The sequence below is a fragment of the Ambystoma mexicanum genome, chromosome 1q, assembly GCF_040938575.1.
Source record: "Ambystoma mexicanum isolate Mex_15411 chromosome 1q, UKY_AmexF1_1, whole genome shotgun sequence".
In the NCBI taxonomy this organism is placed as follows: Eukaryota; Metazoa; Chordata; class Amphibia; order Caudata; family Ambystomatidae; genus Ambystoma; species Ambystoma mexicanum.
Genome location: NC_090922.1, coordinates 323939020 through 323956761, shown reverse-complemented (window position 1 = coordinate 323956761; position 17742 = coordinate 323939020).

The window sequence follows — 17742 nt, the reverse complement described above, 5'->3', positions numbered from 1 at the left end:
CACCAACCCCTGCCCTTTATCTTTGAAGGATAACATGAGAAAAATAAATAAAACAGAATAATTCTTTTAACAAAGGGGAGCGTTAATGCTTCACACACAGCTTAACCATTGCTGTAACAAAGGAATACGCTGAGCAAGCGCAGCACCAGCTGTTTACCCTAGCAGGGTATGAAAACCAACAGCCCGCCAGGGAACAACCCTCGCATCCAAACTCAGGTGAAACCTGAAGCCGAGCAGGCAGCGGCACTCAAAATGTATGTGCCGAAAGTCTGACACAATATATCCCCAAACAGTGAGAGACACGTATTTTTATATTTCATACTAGAATGTAAGGGAGATGGTACATGGCGCTCCCCTGACCTGCGCATCAGTAAGCAAAGCTGTTGTGAGGGCGCGCAAGGGGACATGTGGAAAAACGTGCACTTTTCCCATAATGTGTCCTTAAAAGGGGGGAACCCCCGTATCTCATTGGGTATAATTGAACAATTTAGCATTCAGCATTTATTACATGGACGCTGTAGCGTCCATGTAGTTATGGTTAAGTTGGTGTTTCCATAGGAAGAGCATTTTCTGGGTGGCTTATAACTTCGCTCCACCTGGACGAATCCTCACCAAACTTTGCAAAGAAAGTATATGGCCCACTCTGAATTGTTTTGCAAAGTTTGGAGGGAGAGGTTTGGTCCAGGGGGGGCAAAGTTATAGGGGGGGTCCCAAAACTTTTGTTTTTTTCCCATAGACATAATGGGAAAAAACTTTGCGAACGCCTACAGCCCAAACCACTGGACGGATTTACACCAAATTTGCAGCAGGAGCGGGGGCTTGGTCCCGAAAGCATGCTTTTGCAAATTTGGTGTAAATCCGTCCAGTAGTTTTTTAAAATGACCAAAATGTAAGGCAAAAAAATTAGTGATATCTCTGTTCGCTCCGCGGACGGACTTCCCGGTTCGCTCCGCGGAAGGTGCCCTGATTGGCTGAGCGGCTTGCGCGATGTCCGCGGACATCCGACGTGTACGCTGATTAGACGGCGTGGGGCCTGGAGCGCGTCAGATTTTTGGTGGCGCCCGCCATCTTGCATTTGCGGACGACCGCGGACAGCGAGGTGAAACTTGGTTTAAAAATTGTATTTAGTGGAGTGTGTTGGTGTGTAAGAGTGTTTGGGGAGGGTGGGGGAGTATGAGATAGGTGCAATGTTGTATTTGTTTTATGTGCTGGACGCTTTTGTTGTGTTCGATTTGTCTGCGGACAACACAGCTGTTATGAAATGTTCGTAAATAAACAGAATGGAATCTGTGTCAAGTTGAAAGTGTTCTAAGAAGACGCGTGGGGTCCTGGAATGTTCGCAGGGGGTGTCCTGAAGACGTTGTCTGTATTGTTCGTTGTCAAGCTGAAAGTGTTCTAACAACACTCGCGGTGTCCTGAAATGTTCGTACATAAAGAAAATGGGGGTGTCCTGATGACGCTGTCCGTATCGTCCTCTGGCAAGTTGAATGTGTTCTAGGAACTTCCTTGTGTCCGCGGACATTAAAATGGTTCAAATGCTTAAATCTTTGGGTGTGATATGCTGCAGTGGTTGTGGCCAGGGTATAGAATGTTGGGTGCATGGCCATTTGCACCCAAGACTCTATGCCCTGGCCACAACCACCGCAGCATATCACACTCATATGCCATGCACCCAAGAGTCTATGCCCTGGCCACAAGCACCGCAGCATATCACACTCATATTGGCATATAACTTTGGGTCAAAAACAAATTTATAAGGAACAATGTTATAAGCCAGTATGGGTGTGATATGCTGCGATGGTTGTATTTATCATGTTATACTTACTATTTGGTTTAGTAACGGGAGTCCATGTTTTTCTTGTTCATTTCTGTGATAAAAGAAAATAGCATGTTAGTGTTAGTATTTTATAAAGACTTATTACAATGTACAATCACAATTTTTTATTTTTTTTTACCCTCATATTTAGTAGATGACAAACCAGAGTACTGTGCAATTTGCTCAGTTTCTGTGTTTGTTGCTAAAATCATTGGGTCTGTGGGAGAAAAAAATCTATGTTGGATTAAAAAAAAAAACCTTTTCTGTTATGCTACAGTTTATTTGTTTGTTTGCTTTCAATGTTTACTTGTTGTTTCTGGCTAATGCTTTATACATTGGATTGTTCCAGTTTTTTGGGAGCAGTAAGATATTAGGTATTTGTTTGGATATTGTAAAATTTTGGAGCAGTTAGATACCAGTAGACGTATTCTAACTGTTTATTTTTTTTATATAATTTCGTGGTATTGCTTTATCTATTTGGCTATTTCTAAATTTTAGGACAGTTAGATACCAATTGGCGTATTCTAACTGTCTATTTTTTGTTCTTATTTGGATATTTCTAAAATTTGGGACAGTTAGATACCAATTGGCGTATTTTAACTGTCTATTTTCTGCTCTATTTGAGTGGTATTAATTTATCTGATTAGTTGTTGTAGCATCTTTGGGCAGTTAGATAGTTTTGGAATATTGTGACAGTTTATATTTTTTTACTACAAGTGTACTTAAGGTTTAAGTACAGTTTAGTTATCAAATTTTGGTTTTAAGAACATTAAATAATCGTTTGTAAGATTTGCTGGTAATCTCTGCTTAAGAGTAACTGTACTATCATTACATTCAAACCATCCACATTTCTTTTTTATATATGCAGTGTAGTGCCCTGAGTTGGTTGTGGCTCCTGCGTGGTAGATTATACCTATTGTTGTGAAGGTTTTCCTACCAAGTGATATTTGACCATGTGTGAATCCAGTCAGCTTGCAGTTCTTTTTGGTACCATCTGCATTGTAACATTGAAGCATTAGTATTACGTATTTACTATGTGTTTGTATTACTAACGTGGAGCGATTATCTGAATTGCAGGTCGAACATAATCTACCGTGGTTTGCATTTTGTACAAGTTGCTGAAATGGAACGGATTCATATTAGGTATTGATATATACACAAAGCGCTCTTTGGGGATTTGTTCTTGTGTCACATTGTTGCAGAGAGTGCATGTATGTTTCCACATGTATGAAATCTGGAAGATTTCATTTAAAGGTATGTTTTTGTTTTCCAGTACTAATAGTAAGTACGTTAGAAATGCTTGTGGATCTTCCTGTGAGTTTATAGTGAATTTCACCATTCCAGCACAGTAGTCCAATTGTTGTCTTATTCCATAAACACTATAGGTGTTGTCAGGATTGTTTGCTGCATTTCTGTGAAGTACTAACATTTGCAAACACAATGGGTCTGTACTGTGTAAGTAAATGTTCTCAACAATTGGTGGTAATTGAAACAGAATATTCATTGCTACATTTGCGTAGCAACTTACACCAACTATATTTGAGAGTTTAAATGGACCAGGTAGTTCTGTATCTGACGGCTTTTTTTGGAGTGTGTTTTCCTTCTTTGAAGAAGTACCTGGTTTACTTTCCTTAATTGATTATTTTTTTGCTTGTGGCACTTGATGAAGTATTACTTTCTTTTACTCTCTTTGGAGGATTTGCAGTGACATCCTGTTGCTTTTCTGTTTGATTTATTTTTCTTTTATAATGTTTTACTTTTTGTGGAACAGAATATGTGTTTAGATGGGGAGTGTATAGTGAACAAAGTCTATTGTATTCTAAAATGCAAGGAATATCAGCGTTTATTTTACTTGCATCAAAGTTGATTAGAAATAGACCCTCAAGTGTACGTAAGCGTGATAGTGCTACGTAGCTCATGCCTTCTTTAAAGACTGTGTTACCAATGTCTATCATTGCTTTGTCTAGGGTAAAGCCTTGTGATTTATGAATGGTGAATGCGTATGCAAGAGTTAGAGAAAATTGTTCTCTGCGTACATACATGTCTTTGAAGAGAAGGAATCGAGCTGTTGAGCGTCCTATTCTTTTTACTTCTGAAAGTTTGTCAAAGAAAATATTGACAAACTGAATTTTGTTGTCACGTGGGTATGTTTGAAAGCCAACAACTATACCCAGTGCTCCATTAACTAGCCCTTGGTCCACGTCAAGGTTACTGTCATGATCTCTGCTTCCAAAAGGTCAGGGTTTTCCCAACTCCCTTGGAAGCAGATCCATAACCCAGGTTCCGAGTGCCAACCAGTCCCAATTGGGACCTTTTGGACCCAGTCCTGGCGCCAGTGGCACCAGGCTCATAAATATGCCCAGTCCCAGCGCTGGAAGCGCCGGGCTCATAATGCTTGGGTGGACTTACCTGCAGCAGACCATGCTGCTTACTTGCCTGCCAGTTGAGCCTCTGATCCTCTTCTGTTTGGAACTACTTTTCCTGTTGGGTGGGGCAGGAGCCACTCCCTAGGTTCAGAACACTGGAACTCTTCTGGAAAGCAGGAACTCTTTTCTTACCTAGGCGTGGCTGTGGAAGGAGACACCTAAGCACTACAGGAGGCTATTTAAACCACACCCGATGGATGAATCTTGCTTTGCGTTATTCTGCATCCTCTGCAGCAGAACGCTCATCGTGTCTTCTGCATCTGATCCTGGGCCTAAGGAAAAAGGCTTACCATCCTGAATCCAGTCTTCAGCAACACCTATAAAGACAAGAAAGAACAGGTTAGCATTACGGTCTTCAGTGACAGCGCTTCACTTACCTGGTCCATCGGCTGTCACCAACGCCTCGCGCTGCATTCCGGCATCTGAAAGACAAAGGCTTACCTACTCTTCGTGCGCTCCGGAGGTCTTCGCACTGCATTCCGGCATCTGAAAGACAAAAGCTTACCAGCTCTTCGCACGCTCCGGAGGCCTTCGGCGCTGCATCCCGCATCTGAAAGACAAAACAAGGTGCGTTTAAAGACATTGGAGAACTTTAATACTCACGTGCCATTACTCCTTTCCACATCTAACCCAGTGGGTATTCCGGCAACCTGCAGCCGCTCCGAACTTGTACCTGCAAAATAAAAAGACAGTTAGGGCGCATCATGAAGCAGGCAACAAGCGCTTACTTACGTGCTTCCAGGCGCTTCCATTCATCACACGGGCTCCATCTTCAACTCACTTCAGCCCGTCATCCGCCATCGCCTGAACCCTGCAAAAACAAGAGACATCATTACTAAAGACTTTTAAAGACATTAGAATTACTCGAAACTTACCGTTCGTGCAGTAAACGACGGACAGCAGTCCTCTGAAGTCAAGAGGCCTGCTCCCCTTATCCAGTGAAGAAACTGGTTACAGCACCCTGCCCCGAGGCAGATGGAGAGCACGGCGTTCACTTACCTAAAACATCTTACCCTTCGAGTCAGACATACAGTGCACAGAGGTCCAGCCCAAAGAGCCAGCCGTGTGTTACACATCACCTTTGAAGATACGGTATACGCCCAGTCAAGACCGGCGCCTCTACGGGAATCAGGTGAGCGTTACAGAACGCAAAGCCTACCGCAAAACTCCCGTCCAGGCGCTATGGAAACCTCGGATACCGACCAGCTAGCCCAGTTACTTGGGGAACTAAGGGCAGAAGTGCATGCAGCCCGTCAGGAAACGAACGCTCTAAGAAGGGAACTGATTATTTCCAAGGAGCGAACAGATGATCTCGCTAGACAATTGCTACAGTCACAAGCCGGACAGACCCCGTTACCCGCATCTGGGGGAAATCTTCCTTCTACATCCTCTATGAATCCAGTGCAGATCAACCTACCTGGGAATGTACCTCTGGCTCCGCCCGAACGATTTTCTGGTGACCCAAAGAGGTTTGCAGTATTTATCAATCAGTGCCGGATGCATTTCTTATGCCGGCCAGCAGCCTTTCCAACTGATCAAGCTAAAGTAGCTTTCGTGCTTTCGTACCTTAGTGGAAATGCGGCAGACTGGTCGATCCCTCTAATAAATCAAGATGATCCGGTCCTCCATGATTTTCAAGCTTTTCAGCTCAGTATGGAAAAACTGTTCGCAAGACATTCACAGGGGCAGGCCTTGGAAAATGAGCTTCTTTCGTTGCGACAAGGTAATCAAGACCTTTTGGCTTATATTCCGTCTTTCAACAGACTGATAGTGGAAACTCAATGGCCTGAGGACAAAAGGATTACGCTGTTTTATAGAGGTCTACGTGGAGAGCTCAAAGATGTGTTAGCCCAAGTAGTGAATCCCCCACAAGATTGTTCGGACTATATAGACTTAGTCGTTCAAATAGATCACAGACTGCAGAACAGGAAGGCCGATCGTTCCAAGTTTGATGCTCGAGTATTTTCCAAACCGCCAACTGCTTCCAAAGGAGTAGACTCCGGGGAACCCATGCAAATAGGGGGCCTGAAAGGTCCTCTAACACAAAAGGAGCGGGAAAGGAGAAAACAGTTGCAATTATGCCTCTATTGCGGAAACTCAGGGCACTTTCTTCGAGACTGTCCGGTGAAACCTGCCAAGAAGGCAGTAGGAGCTGCAGTTACCAAAGTTACAAACTCTGAGCAGGGAAACGACCTCGCCCGACAAGAATAGAGGTCCTCTTGCCGAGCGTGAAAACCAGTTCCGTGACCTCGCATTTCGTGATACCTATGGTCCTCATTAGCCCTGATAATCCGGATCGATTACATGCAATTGAAGCTTACGTCGACAGGGGTGCCATCGGCAATTATGTGGATCATGAAATGGTTTTGAGGATGAATCTAACTCTTTGCCCCAAGGCTGTAAAGGACGTCATTACTACGGTGGATGGAACAGAGATTGCCTCCGGACCAGTAACGCATACCACTCAAGAAGTGACGCTAGTAAGTCAAGATGGACACCATGAGAAGATCGTGTTCGATGTGATCAAGGCTCCTCAGTTTCAGATTATTCTAGGAATACCTTGGTTAGAGAAACACAATCCTCTGATCAATTGGCGAGCAAGAACGGTCCAGTTTCCAGAATGTGTCTCTACTTGTCACCCTCCACCTGGTGTTGCACTGGCAGCAATTTCTTCAGAGACTCCCCAGTTACCTCCCGAATACCTAGAATACCAAGATGTTTTCCGGAAGGACCAGGCTAACTCTCTACCTCCTCATAGGTCTTATGACTGCCAGATAGACCTGATACCTGGATCTACTCCTCCTTGTAGTAGAATTTATGCCCTCACCGAGCCTGAGAACCTTCACCTTCGACAATACCTGGATCAATACCTGGCAAATGGGTTTATTCGTCCTTCCAAGTCCCCTGCTTCTTCAGTTTTGTTCTTCGTTCCAAAAAAGGAAGGAGACCTTAGAACTTGTATAGATTATCGCTCCCTGAACCAGATCACCGTCAAGAATAGATATCCGTTACCTTTGATCCCTGAACTCCTGGACCAAGTCAGAAAAGCATGCATATATACAAAGCTGGATCTTAGAGGAGCCTACCACTTGGTACGAGTAAAAGAGGGCGATGAATGGAAGACGGCCTTCCGCACCAAATATGGGCTATTTGAATATCAGGTCATGCCCTTCGGACTTTGCAATGCCCCGGCCGCCTTTCAATATTTTATGAACGATGTCCTCAGAGAGCTCATAGATGTGTGTGTTGTTGTTTACATTGACGACATCCTCGTTTATTCTTCATCGGAATCTGAACATCGGAAACACGTGAAAATGGTCCTCGAAAGATTGCGTCAACACAAACTTTTCGCTAAGTTGGAAAAATGTGTTTTCAACGTGACTGAAGTTGAATTCTTGGGATTCATATTATCACCTGGCGGAGTGCGTATGGATTCAAAGAAGGTCGATGGAGTTCTCAAATGGCCATCACCATCCTCCGTAAAAGGTGTGCAAAGCATGTTAGGCTTCGCTAACTTTTACCGCAGGTTTATCCCCGAATTTTCTCGAATAGTCCAGCCCATTACTGCCTTGTTAAAGAAAAACAAACGTTTTGAATGGTCTACCGAGGCGGAACAAGCTTTCCAGGATTTGAAGACTAAATTTATCTCTGCACCAATCTTAAAACACCCTCGCCCCGAGCTCCCCTACATCGTGGAAACTGATGCTTCAAGCCTTGCCATGGGGGCAGTTCTATCACAAAAGGACCCGGTAACCAATCAGTTGCATCCCGTGGCATTTTGGTCCCGCAAATTCTCGCCTCCTGAAATCAATTACACGATTACTGACAAGGAACTTCTGGCTATCAAGTCTGCCTTTAAGGCTTGGCGGCATTATCTGCTGGGGGCCCGACACACCGTTACTATGATTACGGATCACCGAAACCTGCAATATTTGAAAACCGCAAAAGCCCAATCCTCTAGACAACTCCGTTGGGCATTATTCTTTGCCGAGTTTGACTTCATAATTACCTATCGACCTGGTACAAAAAACGGTAAAGCTGATGCCCTTTCTCGGATGGGAGTGGAAGAACACTTGATCAACCCTAAACCTGTACCAATCATTCCCGAACAAAGAATTCTGGGTGTAATCGCCACACAATCCATAGAGGAAGTTAAGGATAAAGCCAGGCAACTTGTAACTCCAGCAGACATACAGAATTGGCATCTGCAGGGAAAGGACTTTGCAGTAAAGGACAACTTATTGTATTTCCAAGAACGATTATACCTGCCCAGCACAGATTTACAGAAAAAAGTAATCTCTTGTTATCACGATTCTTTAATGGAAGGACATCCCGGTATGGCCAAGACCTCAGAAAAGATCAAGCGCTACTTCTGGTGGCCGTCTTGGAAAAAAGATATCAGAGACTTTATAATGTCCTGTGGAGTATGCGCCCAAAACAAGAGTCAAAAGGAAAGACCAGCAGGCCTCTTACGCCCTATTGACATCCCACCTCGCCCTTGGCATACGCTTTCTATGGACTTCATCACCGATCTACCTCCATGCTCCGGATATAATACGATTCTAGTAATCGTGGACTTATTCTCCAAGATGGCGCATTTCATTCCGCTCAAAGGCTTGCCAACAGCAGCAACTCTGGCCCGAGAATTTCTCGAAAACATCGTCCGACTGCACGGTTTTCCTTCGGTTCTAATTTCGGATCGAGGTAGTCAATTTATTTCTCATTTTTGGCGAAGTTGCTGTCGGACGGCTCAAATTGATGTGAGACTATCGACCAGTCACCACCCTCAGACCGACGGACAAACCGAGAGGACCAAACAAACTCTGGAACAGTATTTACGCTGCATGCTGCAACAAACTGAAAAAACTTGGAAAGACATCCTTTGGATAGCCGAATATGCCTACAATAACTCTGTCCATTCGGGAACTGGGAAAACCCCGTTTTTTCTTTTATACGGCAGTCACCCTCGAACCTCGGAGTTGGATCCCCTCCAAGATCTTGAAACACCAGCAGTAGACTACCTGCATTCTACAATCACCCAAGCCTTTAAGGAAGTTGTTTCTCACCTTCAAAGGGCTAAAGAACAATACAAGAAAGGAGCAGATCAACATCGGAAGGAAGCCCCTCAATATCAAGTAGGGGATCAAGTCTGGTTATCCACCAAATATCTACCTCTAAAAGGGCCACGCACATTCAAGCCAAGATACCTTGGTCCCTATTCCATCACTACCATAGTAAACCCAGTAGCGGTCAAGTTGGACTTGCCCCCGCACATGAAGATACATCCGGTCTTCCACGTCTCTCTATTAAAACCCGTGCAACCTCAAACCCGACTAACTAAATCTCCAAAACCCAACCTAGTTGATGGAGAACTCGAGTTTGAAGTCAAAAGCATTCTGGACTCCAAGATCTCCAAATCTAAACTATTTTACCTGATTGACTGGAAAGGCTACGGCCCCCAAGAGAGATCCTGGGAACCTGCTGAATATGTCCACGCTCCTCGCCTAATCAAAAGATTTCACCGAACATTTCCTGACAAGCCAAAACCCCCGGAGAAGCCCGGTTTGGGAGGGGCCTTGAGGGGGGGTACTGACATGATCTCTGCTTCCAAAAGGTCAGGGTTTTCCCAACTCCCTTGGAAGCAGATCCATAACCCAGGTTCCGAGTGCCAACCAGTCCCAATTGGGACCTTTTGGACCCAGTCCTGGCGCCAGTCGCTGGAAGCGCCGGGCTCATAATGCTTGGGTGGACTTACCTGCAGCAGACCATGCTGCTTACTTGCCTGCCAGTTGAGCCTCTGATCCTCTTCTGTTTGGAACTACTTTTCCTGTTGGGTGGGGCAGGAGCCACTCCCTAGGTTCAGAACACTGGAACTCTTCTGGAAAGCAGGAACTCTTTTCTTACCTAGGCGTGGCTGTGGAAGGAGACACCTAAACACTACAGGAGGCTATTTAAACCACACCCGATGGATGAATCTTGCTTTGCGTTATTCTGCATCCTCTGCAGCAGAACGCTCATCGTGTCTTCTGCATCTGATCCTGGGCCTAAGGAAAAAGGCTTACCATCCTGAATCCAGTCTTCAGCAACACCTATAAAGACAAGAAAGAACAGGTTAGCATTACGGTCTTCAGTGACAGCGCTTCACTTACCTGGTCCATCGGCTGTCACCAACGCCTCGCGCTGCATTCCGGCATCTGAAAGACAAAGGCTTACCTACTCTTCGTGCGCTCCGGAGGTCTTTGCACTGCATGCCGGCATCTGAAAGACAAAAGCTTACCAGCTCTTCACACGCTCCGGAGAACTTCGGCGCTGCATCCCGCATCTGAAAGACAAAACAAGGTGCGTTTAAAGACATTGGAGAACTTTAATACTCACGTGCCATTACTCATTTCCACATCTAACCCAGTGGGTATTCCGGCACCCTGCAGCCGCTCCGAACTTGTACCTGAAAAATAAAAAGACAGTTAGAGCGCATCGTGAAGCAGGCAACAAGCTCTTACTTACGTGCTTCCAGGCGCTTCCATTCATCACACGGGCTCCATCTTCAACTCACTTCAGCCGTCATCCGCCATCGCCGGAACCCTGCAAAAACAAGAGACATCATTACTAAAGACTTTTAAAGACATTAGAATTACTCGAAACTTACCGTTCGTGCAGTAAACGACGGACAGCAGTCCTCTGAAGTCAAGAGGCCTGCTCCCCTTATCCAGTGAAGAAACTGGTTACAGCACCCTGCCCCGAGGCAGATGGAGAGCACGGCGTTCACTTACCTAAGACATCTTACCATTCGAGTCAGACATACAGTGCACAGAGGTCCAGCCCAAAGAGCCAGCCGTGTGTTACACATCACCTTTGAAGATACGGTATACGCCCAGTCAAGACCGGCACCTCTACGGGAATCAGGTGAGCGTTACAGTTACGTTTCAGCATTACTCTGCAATTTAAGGATAATTTTAATATCTTTTCCAAGCCTGCTGTGTTTGAGATTGATTTTTCTAAACTATTTAGTCTTGTTGTGGCTTGGTCACACATGGGTAGTGTCATTCCATGTACATCTAGTTTGTCTGTGGTGCTAATTTCCATTATTGGTTGCATTTCTTTACTTAACATTATTTCATTGAATTTGAAACAGCTTGCAAGAGTTGGCATTAAGGCCATACAATTGACATTTTTGTGGGCTAATTGTTCCATAACATCTGTAGCACATGCATTATCACCATAAAGTGCATGAATGTGCAGGGTTTTCAATATTGCTTCTGCTTCTTTAGAAAGTATACCAACTCTGATACTTTTTAAGATGTTGGCATAAGTGAGATCTGCAGATTGGCGCATGTTTTCTGTTAATTCTCTGTATTGGAAATGTTGCCAAAGGTTGACATTTCCAATGCTGCCAACAGTTTTACAGCAGAGTTTGTGTCCTAATGTTTTAAAAATAGGCTCACCTTTTACTGGTGTCAATTGAAGAAGATCTCTGAAAACAATAATGTGTTTTTCCTGTAAAGAGCTCTTCATAGTTTGTTTTGAGTACTTCTTGTAATCTGAGGTGAATCAAAGCCAACCTCAGGCTGGACACCATGCTCACTTCATCTATTAGTAGCATTTTCATTTGTTTCAATACTCTGCGCAGTTCCATTGCAGCTTCTGCAGAAAGTTTGTAATAATCTAATTTGTTTTGGTGTTCTACTAGCAGGAGTAGTAATCGGTGTAAAGTGACACCACCTATGTTGTAGGCAGCTAAACCTGTGGGGGCAGTGACAACAGCTGGCAGTTTGTTGTTTGTCAATTGTTGAAGGAACTTACTGATGATTTTGATTAGGAATGTTTTGCCAGAACCAGCTTTACCACTGACATACAATAGTATAGGTTTGTTATTTTGACAGGTGCGTTCTTTGTTTTCATGTTGTACACCATGTGCAATTTCTTTTGTTACTTCTTGAAAAATGCTACGTTGCTCATTGTTTAGCTTTGATTGTAGTATAGTTAAGTCTTCTTTTTTTCATACTGACACATGGTGTTTTCTACTTCTATCATAGCTATTTCTGCCTCATTTGTTATTAGTGGGTCTCCCAGTGGTTCTTGGCTTCCTGTGATAGAAGGTTGACTACTGTCAGGAGTGTCCTTATCTAGTTGGGCCAGGAGTTCTTCTTAGTGTTGCTGTTCATTGTGCAACATTGTTTTGTACTGTGCAAAGTTTACATCAGTTATACTGTTTTCATTTGCTTTGAAAGCGTCTTCATATGAGTCATAGTTATCTAGTATTTCTTCTTCTTTTCTCCATGGTTTAAAGAGTTGTAGCAGAGACATGTAATATACTTCTTTATGTTGAGGAGTCTTTAATGACAATTTGATATGATTAATTAAATTTGGTTTGGTGAGTTTTAGTAAGCTGCCTTCACAGTTTGTCACTTTGTATTTACAGTTTTGTTCATCAGGATTTATATTATTAAAATGTCTTGGCTGTTGGGATCTTGTTTGGCTATTGTTTCTATATCTTCGTATGATTTTAGAACTCTTTTTCTAGATTTAGCTGGACCAAGACTTAGCCATACTATATTTGCAGATTTACCAGTTAATCGATCAGCTGCTTCATAGGATCCACATTCTCTATGGGACAGCATTTTTATGCCCAAGCTGTATAATTTCTGAGACACTGTTTTATCTGATGACAGGTCATTCCAGAGGTCTTGGAGCTCTGTCTTTTCTGATTTGGTTAAGTATGCTGTGACATATCGTGCAACTGCAGTAGAATTGTCTGCAATGTACTGCACGTCTATGTTTGCATTCCATAAGTGGGCAATGATTGCATTGTAATCATTGATATATTTTTCTTCTTCTTTTCTTTTTATGCAATATGTATTTTTAGGTGACTTACCTTTAACACTATGTCTAACCGAAGACATGAGGTTGTTCACTTGACCTGTATTTGTAACTGGTCTAGGGAAACCAAATCGGCATTTGGTGTAGTATTTCCCTTTGTTTTTGTATTTGCGACGACAATATTTGCCACATTTGTGTCTTTGGAATTGTAAAATATTTGCATGAAGATCACTATTTGCGGATTCTGATGGAATTTCACAAGTGACATATTTTTCAATAAACTATAAAACAGTGGCATCACTGTCTTGACCAAATTTAGGAGCATCTTTAATCCATAAAAGCATGTGGACATGTGGTCCTTCTCTGGCTTGGTATTCTTTTCTCCAAAAGAAGTGTTGCACTTCTCCAAGGGGAGGAACAGTTTTGTTACAAATAAAATGTAGCATAGCAATGAAGCAATGGTGAAAATATCTTGAAACATTAACAGGATCCTGTGGACAAAGTTCTCCAGGTGTTAGTATATCTATGTTTGTTTTGTTTTCGTTTGATATGCGTAGGAAAGCATGTCAATCTTCCCATGCATATTCTGCACAACTTAATGTAACCAACCAAGTGGGTGGGCCAAGGTTTCTGATCATACAACGTACATCTCCATGACGTTGAAACCAGCACTCTTTAGTACCACGCATATTTGCTAATAGATTTGTAAGATTTGCTTGTAAAACCTCATCGTTTTGTTGAACGTTTTGTAATAATTGTGTAGCTGTCATATTTTGAAAGTATGATCCTGATTTGTGTGCAACTCCGTAACATAAAGTTGCTAGTTCACTTTCAAAGAGTAGGTGGAATATGTATTCCACATTTTGTGGAAATCTGGGATCTTCAGAATACATTCGTAATGAGCGATATTCTGATGCTGATATTTGAATAGGTCTATCATCGTATCTTCCTTCTTTGCCAGTAGGAAAGAGTAGAGGAAAAGCACGTGCTTCTATACTTTTTTCCCATATGCTGATTGGTGATATCCTTTTGTTTGACGCATTTGGTACGTTTCCAGTGCATCTTCTATGGTGTCATTAGAGTGCAATGGATGAATTGTATAATGGTCTAAAGTGTTTGATATTGTTGCAGGATCTAGGAGCTCAAATTGACCAGCTTCTTGTGTCTCTTGAATTATTTCAGTTGTATCTTTCAAGTTTTCTTCAATATTAATTTCTTTGTAATATTCATTATTCTCTTTAAGATATTGCAGAGCTTCTCTAACTTAATGTAAATCTACCAGTTGTTGCCAAATGTTTTTGTCTTTTGTAGGTACTCCATTTACCAAGATAATTAAAGATTGCTGCATTGGACGTTGCACTCCTAGAGTGTGCACATTTTCTTTTAGATCTAATGGTAAATACACTACTTTTTCACAAATACCTTTTACTAATTCAGAGGGAGGTAATTTTGCAGTTTTTGGTTGAAGGCGTATTATTGCTTGAAATGGGTGCACTGTTTGAATTATGATGCTCTCATATAAATTAAGTTGTTGAAGGGGTTTTGGTAGTGGATATAATTCCAAGTTATTTGTGATAGCACGTGAAGGAGTTTGGTTGTTGTCAAGTTTTGTAGTGCAGTAACTGCAAAGTATTATGGGGTTAGTTATTTCGTATTTGTTTTCTGCTATAAGGTAGAGAGCTAATTCAAACCATTTAGAATCTTCATTGTCTTCTATTTTGTATGATAGGTCTACAGTTTTTGTGTTACTTTTATAAAAAGTTCTGCGGCAACATACACACACGTGGTTTGGTACTTCAGCTGAAGTACTTTCAAATTTTAGTATTTCTTTTTTGTATGTGTGTAGTGAAAGGTTGCCATGTGCAGATTTGTTTCAAAGTTGGTTTACAGCTAATTCATCTTGTAAGTGGGTTTCACTTCCAAAATATTTTGTCTGGATATAGTCGATTTCTTCTAGTAGGTCTTTTGCTGTACCATGTAGAAGAATGTTATTTAAATTGGCTAGTGCTAAAGCAGGACTTTTAGCATAGTACAGTTTATAAACTAGATTTCTTATACTTGCATGATGTGTTGATATCCTTTTGATATCATGGAAGGGTGTTTTGCAAGTAGGTCCTGTGCCAATGAATGTCCTTGTAGTCCTGTGTAATTGCGTACTGGACAAGCATCCATATTTTGCAGTAGTTTAATTTTGATTTTGTCTTTGCTTTTCACATATTGATTGAGGAATTGGCGTAAAGACTTGAACATTTTTTTGGGAATGTTACACATTGACGTGCATGGCCATTTGTACACTAGATGTTCTGATTCAGTTGAATTGAGGGGTAAATCTACGTTTTCAGGGTATATTTTTGTAAGGAGTACTTCTTGTTCCATTATGGTATTATTAACTTTTTCATAACCTCGACCACTGCTATGTATGGCAATTGTATTTGTTTGCTTTTGTTTGTAGGCTTCTTCATGAAAGTATGGTTCTGTGCTTGTAGTGTGACTCCATTCACCTCCACAGATATTTAAGAAGTTATTTCTGTTGACATTTCGTTTATTGAGAAGTCTTTTTTGTAATTTATTTATTAGTTTTGTTAGTGGTTTCATTCTGTTTAACACTAAAATAAATAACTTTCTTTTGAGAAGAAGTGCACTGTCTATCAACGCTTCTAAGATTACTTTCCTACGATAGGTTTGAAGTGTTGAACCTGGTTTCTCTCCTGTTTTTATAAGATTTTGAAGGACTTTGTGATGGAACATTTTGGCTAAAATACTTTTCTTGGTATGCTTACTTTGTACTATATCAAGCTTTATAAAAGAAGTTTTATTTGTAGTGATAGTTGATTTTCTGTTAATTGTTTTTTGGGTTGTTTTACTTTTTGATAGAGGAGGCAAAGTTTTTGTACTAGAAACTTCTTCTGTTTCACTACATGACTGTATTAGCTGTTGTGTTTCAACTTTTTTTTACAAATTCTGCTGTAGATGGATGTTTATGTTGGAGACTTTTCTTTTAATTTGCTCTACTTCTGCGTTCCTTTCTACGGAGTTGCTTTTTGGTAGGCATGCTTTAGGGTCTGTTGAAAAAAATACAGAAGGTATGGGTTGGGGTGTTCTGCAATGCATGTGTGTTGTGTGCATGAGTGTTTGAGTGAGATGATAAAGATGTATGTAATGGTGTGTGATTGTGCATTGGGAAGTACAACTACTAGGGATGGGTATTCTTGAATTAATGTGTTAATAAACTGGGGTTCAGATAACAGAAAAAAGTAAGCCAGTGGTGTGGAGAAGTATAAATAGTATATCTAAAGCTTTACAATTAAAACAGTTGTTTCATCTACAACTTCTAAATTCTAGTGGCTGAGTTGGGTAATTTGTGTGGCGAAAAATAGGAATTTGTGGGCCATTCTGCCAGTAAATCACTCTTTAAGACGGGAGGATTTTTGGTCAGAATGGTGCAGAATCTCTATTTTTAGGCACAGAAGTAGCATGAATTAACATTAGAGTATGTTTGAGTAACAATTCAAATATTATGGTAACAATCTACTTACTTTTTTTCTAAAATGAGCAGTTTGCTTCTTAGTTGTTCTTTATAATTCAAATTTGGCTGCTTATTTTCAGGAGAATGGGCTTCACTGCAATTGTAAAAGAAAGAAATTAGTAATTCGGTTTGTATATAGCACTGTTTTTAATTTAGACATAAATTTTTTAAATTGAAATGCTCAGCGCCTTCCTCAAAACCATTAAAACTATCTTATGACTAACTGTAGGAAAGAAAATATCTTTACTCTGGCTTGTCAAAATCATAATGTACCACTGTATACCACTATTCCTGTAACTAAGCTTTTCCACGTAATAGTGAGTCCATGTGATAGCCTGCTTTTCCACGTAAGAGGGAGTCAATGTCATAGCCTGCTTGTCCTATACAAATGTAAGTAATTATATAAACTAAAAAAATTAAAACCAAGTATGTGTTTGTACAAATATTATTCTTTGAGATTTGATGATAGAGTGGCATGTAATTTTGTTTGATCATATGTAGTCTATATATTTTATTTAAAACATTTTAGTTTAACATTATTTGCGTGTGTGTGTGTGTAGTGTGTGTGTGTACGAAGAAATTAATCGGTATAAAGGTTTGTAAGTCCCAGTTCATTTTAGGAGAATGAAAAAATGATCGTAGATTCATTTTACAGATTATACAAGGTAAAAGTTGGTTAGAAAATGTGTTCATGTACTGTATAGAAAATATGCATACCTGTAGTTTGTGTTCATGCATATGGATATGGACGAAGCTGCAAGTAGAAATCTTGGAGACTTGTCTAGTATTTCTCGTAGATTGTGCTTGCCAATGGTATGAGACTTGTAGTCCGAGAGATTCACCGTACATTTGCAGTGCTGATCTATGATGATGCAGTTACATGTAGAGGTCTTGGATTTGATTGGTGGATGGTCATGTGATTTCTTAGCTACATCCAATGAGGGAATGGCACAGAGAGTGAAGTGGAAATGGTAGAAGGGCTGTCCATGTTACGATATATTCGCGGACATGGCGGTAGTTCTAGGACACCGCGTATTACATCCGGGGAATTTGGGGTGGGGAGGCATGCAAATGAGATTGAATGTAGCAAGGGATTGGTCAGTAAACTTTAGTGAGTGTGTTGTGCTAGGAGAGGTTTTCTCAGATATTCTTTTTGT